Genomic DNA, 8,253 nt, shown 5'->3' with positions numbered 1-8,253 from the left:
TGTGAATTCACCAAGAGGGGGACTTTCCTATGTAGCAGGTGATGAATGAACATACAGACTGCAGCTGTAGGGACCAAATATAATCTTTTGAAAGCCAGAGGAGATCAGGGAACTGCAGACTGCAGCAGTGTCTTATGGTATGTCACAAAAATAAAGTAAATGTGAAACACAGATCCTTGCTGCAACAGAAATCACCTGGGACTGCAAAGCAGTGGATGTGAACAAACTAGCAGAAGGAATATTCATTGTAATTCCCTGGGGGACCAGACAGTACACCCACAGGCAGCCAGGAGAGAGCTTGAATCATCAAAGAATTTGAGTCTTGAGAGCAATGCAGAGATGTGAAAAAGCAAGCTGTGTTGTGTCCAGTTGCTCATAGTACAGATGCAATGAGCAGTATCCAGGAGGTGGACTTAGTTTAAACTGTGACTGATCCCAAGAGCTGTGATTTTAGTAATTATCAGCTCTTTCTCGTGGACAGCAATAACTGTATGGAATCCTACTATAGCTTGAAACTTACTGTACAGCCCCGAAATAAAATGCTTCTAAAGAAATTCCTTTCTCACACAAGGAGGCAAAAGGTGCACAAAGGCATTGAGCAGTGTGTCAAGAGATTCCAAGCTCCAGAGCCAGCTCTGCAGTTTTAGCTCTATAAGAAAATATCTCTCTATAAAGTACATGAGCTACAAGGTACATGAGCTAACTTTAAGAAAAAACGTGGGAGTCTACTAGCTATACTTTGTCACCCTGAGCGATGCAAGATGGTATCACATACTACTGTTGAAGAGCATATTGCTAGACTTGAGCACGCTTAACACCTTCCTTCCTTTTCTGCTAAAATAGATGGGTTTGCACTGTGTTTAAAAATAAGTAAAAATGTAAATGTCCTGCCAAACTCATTCCTCAGACACTATAGTTAATGACTTGCAGTAAGAACCAGAATTGACCTGTGTTAGTTCATCCTGTTTCACTCTTTTTTCAAAAGGTTGAGACTTGGCTAGTTTGTCGTCAAGAGTGGCACAGAGCAGGCTGAAAAGAATTCCAGCCAACTGGTGTGCATTTTTAATGAATTTTATATAGTCTGAGAAATTTCGGGAGCCTGAGAAAATGCTTAGCTAACAATATTTGGAAAAAAGAAGTAGGTAGCAGGCCAGCCATGCTGACCCCAGCAGCAGGCAAAATAATAAAAAGGGTTATATAGGAGTCAGTTAAAAACTGGAATATAAGGATGTAAACCATGAGAAAGTAACTTTAGTGATATGTTATTGTGGAGGAAAAAAAGAGATCTTATCCCGCTGTGTCCTTTGGCACCATTATTTGAGGTTATTACCTCAATTTGTAGATAAAATTTCATTCACAGGGCATTTGATGAAATACTGCCTGAGGTTCCAATACAGAAATTAGCAATAACTAGTGTGAACGAGGTGTGCTTTAAACGGATTATGAGATCTCACAAAGTAGCCTGTGACATGGAATCATCACTAGTGGGGTGTTTCTGATAGGATTTTGCAGAGGTGGATACTAGATCTGACAGTAAACAGGACTCGAAAGCAAATACAGGGCTGTGCTTGATCAAATCTGGGTGTGGCACAAAACTGCCAGAATGATAAATAGCACTAAGGGCAGGGCAGTAGGCATTACAGGCAAAATGCATTACAGGCAAAATGCATTTTTAGTATAGACAAATGCAAAGTTGTGCATTTAAGGAGCAAGGAATGTGGACATATCTTCAAAATCAGTAATTTAGCTCTGAAAGCTGCAGGTTTGATTTGGAGGCATAGGTCAGAGCAGACAAGCATCTAAATGTGCTATGTTAGCAATCCCAAGAGATTTTCTTGCAAAAAGAACTAGTACAATCCTCAGATTGGTAAGTAGGGCAGTAGAAGGAGGGAAATGATTTCGCCTGATAAAATACTGGGTCTGCTTCCGCTGTCCAGGTTTTCAAACTATCTTGGAAGAAGGGAGAGTGTTGAAAAACTATGAAGTTCAAAAACTGAAGAAAATGCCTTGCAGCAAGAGATTTGTCTGTTTAGCTTATTTCAAAGGACATAGTTAAATAATTCTCACTATCTTAAAAAACTTAACTGAACTAAAATACTGGTATCAGAAGGCACATTAATTTAGCAGGGAAAGGCACAACAACCACTAAATGACTGGGGCTGAAGCCAAGTACAAAAAGAAGCAAGACACATTTAGTGATGAAAATTATTAACACTGGAGCAAACTCAAAGAAGTCGTGGGTTCTCCATCCTGTGAAGGCTTCCAATCAAGACTGCTTTAGTTAAATGCATTTGGGTAGATATAGACGTAAATGTGTGAAACATGCAATGACCAAAGGCAAATTGGCTCCAGAAGCAAAGGTCAGTATTTGTGAAGGTCTTGATGCCCCCATCAGCCAGATGATGACCTGGCTGGAGGACACTCTGGCTACTTCGCCATCTGCAAACCCAGGTTTCTTTCTTTCTTACAAGGGGAGGAGAAGTGAGGGCCTGAGGATGAGGAGTCCCTGTCTTTTGTGGGTTCATGATTTAGCCACGCATATGCCCAGGCCCAGGAGCTTAGGAATATGCCAGAGTCCTGCAAATTAGCTCTAGTCCTAAATGGCTAAGTAGGAGACAGGTTTGTGAGTTGGTTTGTGCAAGCAAGAGCTAATTCCCTCTAGTGGGCTGCAAATACATGCTACAAAACCTATATTATCTATGTTTTTCTATTCCTTTAAAAAAAATGTCATATGCTATTTATAACTGGGTATTCAGCTTTGTGGTTCAGACCAGAAATGACTGGCTGGAGAAAGGAGATTCCCAAGCACAGAAAAAGACCCTGGTGATACTGCATGTTTCTAGTTAGATCTAGCAGTACCTAAAGGTTCTTACCATGAATTTATGTGTGACTGTGTATGGAGGCAATAAGCTGCTTCTAAAAGGAGAGGAGAAGTTTTCCAAAATGTCTGGCACTTTTCACTATTTCCATGTTAGTTTTAATTGCTTCCCTTGAGATGTACAGAAAGCAGTTCAGAAACACAAGTATTATAAATAATGGAAAAGTATTATGAAGTATTCTGTCTGAATAATGACATATTGTATGGGGTGCAGGTGCCCAGGTGCTGGCAGTGGGGGGCTGCAGGGGTGGCCTCTGTGGGAAGAGGCCGGGGCTGCCCCATGTCAGACACAGGTGGTTTCAGCCAGCTCCAAAATGGACCCAGCGCAGGACACAGCTGAGCCCATCAGCAAAGCTGGTGGTGCCTCTGTGGAAACATATTTAAGAAAGGGCAGAGACAGGATGAGGGAACAAAAAGAGTGAGAAGCATCAGGGGAACACCAAGGTCAGAGGAGGAGGAGGTTCTCCATGGTGGTGCAGGCACCCCACCACCGCCAAAGCACTGGGCAGTCTGTGGAGGACACACACACCCTGGAGCACGTACAACCCCCTGGAGGGACTGCGGCTCATGGATAAGTCCATGCTGGACCAGGTATACCCCAAAAGAGACAGCAGCCTGTGGAGGACCCACACCAGAGTGTAGGAAAAGAGTGAGAAGGAGGGAGCAGCAGAGAGAAACCTCTGTGTCCTGATTGCACCCCAACCACTACCCGTTGCCTCACTGAAGGAACTGGGTGTAACTTGCAGTGATAGTCGGGGTGGGGGGATTGCGGAGGAGAAGTGCTTGGATGAAGATGAGCCTGGGAAAGGTGGAGAAAAGGTGGTTTCCTTAAGCGTGCAAATGTTTGTTTGATTTTTTTGTTTTTGTTTCCCAATATCCAAATCAGTACTCAAATATTTATCTCGATTGACAATAAATTAAATTAAATTCCCCGAGTCAAGTCTGGTTTGCCCCCGACAGTAATTAGCAAATGGTCTCCCCGTTTTTCTTTTGTCCCATCTAGCTGGTTGCAGGGCAGGATGGGGGAGTGAGCAAGCAGTTGGGTGGGAGTTTGGCTGCCCATCCAGGGTCAACCCACCACACATTTGTAGTCTGAGGTGATATAATTTGCACGATTATTAGTCAATTAATCCTAAGTATTCAAGAGAGATGAGATTATATCTCACAAGAGACCTGACTTTCAAAGGAAGTGTAATAGGCATCTTAAAATCAAAACAAAGGTGTTTTGCTTAAAATAGATACAATAAAACTGGCAGGATATGACATTACATGTATTTTCTCAAACTTTTTACAACTTTTTAGAAAAATACAGCTATGTGGTTTGAACATTGTGTTTAAAATTTTCTCTAAAGTACACGTGCAGCAATATGTTGTGTGAGAACTGAAAACTGAAGATGGTGATCTATTTCATTGACTAAGGTAACCAAAATACAAAAAGTAAGCAGCTATTAAAAATACGCAGTTACTCTTAAGTTGTCACTAGTTGTTATCTAGCTATCACAAATTGCTGAGTTTTTCTTTCCCTTACAAGTATTCCTTTTAATACAAGCAGGATATTTAAGCTAATATATGTCACTCGTAATTATTATTCCAAGTATACTTGACATCTGAAAGCTAGTAATCACACTGGAACACCATATTAAAATGATCATTTATACAGGACAGACAACCTAGTCATGCTCCCAATTAGGCCATTTCAGTCTTCCCATTGCTTTCTACGTGACAGTCAAGAAAAGAGCAACCCAGCCATACTAAGGGATAGACAAGAGCGTGAATCAGGTGTGATTAGGGTTTCCTCTTTGTCATCCTTGAAATCACCTTGCAAGAGATTCTTCTTAACTTTTGATCAAAAGGGATTATAAATCTTATTTCATTTGCTTGTCTTCACATCTCTTCAAAGCAGGACAGATTCAGGAAAGATTCATCTCCAAAGATACAAAGAGAGAGAGATGAGTCTTTCTTGCTGCTGCTGTGAGGGTCGGGACTGCCAGCTGCAGCCAGCTGTGGAGAGCTTTATTCCTCCCAGCGATGACAAGAGCAGCTGTGGCTCCAAAGCCCCTGTCAGCTCAGAGATGATTTGTTATGGATGATCTGCCAGGGGCTGTCCCAGCTGATGTCTCTGTGCCACCTCTTCAAATAAATGAGAAGCCTTGCTTCATGGTCCCAGCTGAGCTCAGGGACCCCCGACCTGTCTGTCCCCAGCACACTGCTGTGACCCACTGCATGCGCAGCAAGGGCCATGTGGCAACAGTTGTCATCACATAACTGAGTGGCTGTGACAAAGTAGTTTTCTGACAGGAGGAGACAGTCAAGCCATGATGGCCTGGGGTGAGGCAGGGGTTACTCTCTTCCAGAATCAAGGCAGAAGTGAAGAAGAGGGCAAGGTGGACCAAAGTCCTGAGGGTTCTGTGGGCCTTAGCACGGTTTCTACTCATGCAATTTGGGAGATACTCCCTGACAACTCCTGTGTGCGGCAAGACTCAGAGGCATATTTGCAACTGGATAGCAGCAGCATAGACTCTTATCTCGGGAGAGTCGGTATGGATGTTTGCTTGGTTCTGTGCCATCTGATGTGCCAGTCCTCAACTCCACTCGGAAGGAAAAAGGCAGTTGTTCTTTTCAGCCAGCAGCTGCCACTACTGCCTTTCTCTGGCTCAAAACAATTTTGAAGGAGAAAGTATTTGCTAAGCAGCTGGACTTCTGCTTGTTTGTGGGCTTTGTTCCTTTGCTGAAAAAAGAGGGACTTGAGTTGGCAGCATTTATTCCCTTAACTTCTCAGCACCAGCTGCTATTGCTTCTGAAAGAGCCCAGAGTAATAATCCTGGTACTTTTACATGGATTGCCAAGCTCTGTATTTAGCTACTATCACAATTTAATATGTGTGGCTGATGCTGTAAAAGGCTAACTATACACAGGGGGAGAATCAGGAAGAAAAATTATGTGGGGGACTTCTGTTAAGCTCCACCCTCAAAATAAACTCTGTCTATGTGATGTGATACGATGAGCGCATGGAACAGATGTTGAGTTTGATCACATCCTAGTCTTAGACTCTTGGGGCTTTTCTCTCCCTCATGAGGTCCAGAAGCACGTGGGGGATGAATTGAGTTCCAGATGCTTAAATTCTAACTGAGATTTATAGGACTCTCAGTATTACTTTAGATTAGTTTGTTCTTAGGTGCGGTTTGATGCTGCCTCTCTTTTATTATGTGCTGGGAAAAGCAGCAAACCAAGGTTGACTTAGAAGGTGCTGTGCTTGGATAGATGTGTTAGGGTGCTCTGAAATGAACGGGGCAACTCGTACTTCTCAGAGTCCCAGTGCAAGTACTGTTGGTTGGTTACGCTTGCATCTTGTTTGCAAAGCTGCCTATGAAACCTCAACCTCCCTTTGCTTTTACTGTAGTCGTGCTTCCTGCAGAACCAAACGCTTTTCTGTGCCAGCCCAATCTGTGCTGTGACTGCACTGGACAGGAAAGAAGGGCAACCAATGACAAAGGTAGAAGCGTGATCCGTAAGGATCTGCAGGGCGAGGGGTAAGTGAGCAGCTAATTGAAATGTGCCATTCATTAGGTTTTGACAAAAGGAAATAGACTGGCAGTTTTACTAGAAGTGCCTGTTTAATACTAAAAGCCTGTTTTAACATTTTTCTCATTTAACAAAAAAAAGAAAACCTGAAATTTCTTTGAAGAAAATGTTTGGATGGAAGCTGCTTTTTTTCCCTTGAAAATGTTACATAGGAATTGCTACTGTGCAGCAAGGGCCACACTTTTTAAAAAAGCAGCCGGCCAGACTTGTAACTACAGTCTAATTTTCTCAAAGTCACTTGCAGGTGGCTGAGCTTCACAGAACACCGATGTGCTTAGCCTGTGGGTGTTTTCTTGGCTGCACAAGGCATGGCCGGTGCAGCTCTGCATGCTTTCGGTGTCTGGTCATTTCCCAGGCAGAGGAGGCCATCACTGAAAACTGGTGCATGCATACAGCTCTGTGCACTGCTTGTTTTATCGACATATTGATCTTTGGAGACTCAAAATTATTTCCCTACCTTCTTAGAGTCTTTGAGAATTCAATACAGACCACAGTGGGAATACACAATCAGCCTGAGTCTTCACACAGTTGCAAACTTCACTGTTCACAAGCTCAGTAATTTTAATCCTGTAATGCTTGGTAATTGTTAGTTGAAACAATGTCTGGGGTTTTTTGATAGCGGAAGTTGGGGGGTTAGTACATGGTCAGTGCTAACACCTTCTCTGTGTGAGTAACCTGCAGGCCTGACTGTCAGCCTTCCGGAGGGGCTGTGGTTTCTTCCCAGGGCACTCGAGGTGTAGGCGACAGACGCAGTTTGAAGCCAGTCTGGATAATGTTCAGCACAGCAGGGAGGAAACTAGATTGCATCTCTCTAATGGTGCTGCTCTGCACCTTCAAGAAAATCCTGTCTTTTTAGTTTTGGTTGGTTTGTTTTGGTTTTTTTTTGAGAAATAAATGCAATAGAGGTCACTTAGTTGTAAGTAGTTAAATGATAATCAGTTTTTAATCTTTGAGCCTATTCTTTATTACTTTGCTACACTAATTGCATAACTCCCAGCAGTGAATGTGTTTTTACTCAGCTGAAACCTTAAATGTTTTATTTCCTCCTTTTGGTAAATATTTAAAGATCCCATTGAAAATTCCTACCTCTGAGCCTGAGAGCTGGAAGCAGCACATTCATCATACATAACAAAGAATTTTAATTCTTGCTTTGAGGGAAAACATGGCTAAATCTTAATCACAAATGAAACATTTACACAGAAGTAAACACTTCCAGAAAAATCCAACTGGACTACCTCAGCCACGCGTACTGTGATGAGCAGGGTGCCGGCAAGTTATAGCATACAGACAGTCAGAGAAGCGTGAGGGACCTGCTGAGCCTGTCCCGAGGTTTCAAAGCAGCCATGCAGAAGCTGGTCAAGCTCCACCCTAAGACTGGCTGGGCTCTTTGCTCCTCTGTGGAGGCTGCTCCAGAGCAACAGTCCCGTGGGTGTTAGGAACCTCCTAGGCTCCAGCCTAAATGTGCGTGTGGCTTTTATCCTGCTGCTGCATCTTCGCAGGCTTAGAAATATTCAGAGTTAGGGAACAGAAATTCTCAGTCAAAGGCGATCCTTCCTCTCTCCCCCACCTACTGGAAGAGACCTGTTGTCCCTCTCCCACCGCACCACCAGGAATAACCTCTTGTCACCACCGGCTGGTGAGACATCGAAGTGGGCTCTGCCGTAAAAGTGCATGTTCTACTATGTGACAAAATACAGAGTACAACACTGAAAAAAAAAACCCAGACCAGCTTCCTAAACGTGAATGGGGAAGATATTTACGTGGGAGGGGCAGTATAGCAGTCTTCTGTATTT

Source organism: Ciconia boyciana, chromosome 3 (assembly GCF_034638445.1).
Source record: "Ciconia boyciana chromosome 3, ASM3463844v1, whole genome shotgun sequence".
Classification (NCBI taxonomy): domain Eukaryota; kingdom Metazoa; phylum Chordata; class Aves; order Ciconiiformes; family Ciconiidae; genus Ciconia; species Ciconia boyciana.
The sequence above is the reverse complement of the archived record's forward strand: the minus strand, read 5'-3'. Positions refer to the sequence as shown.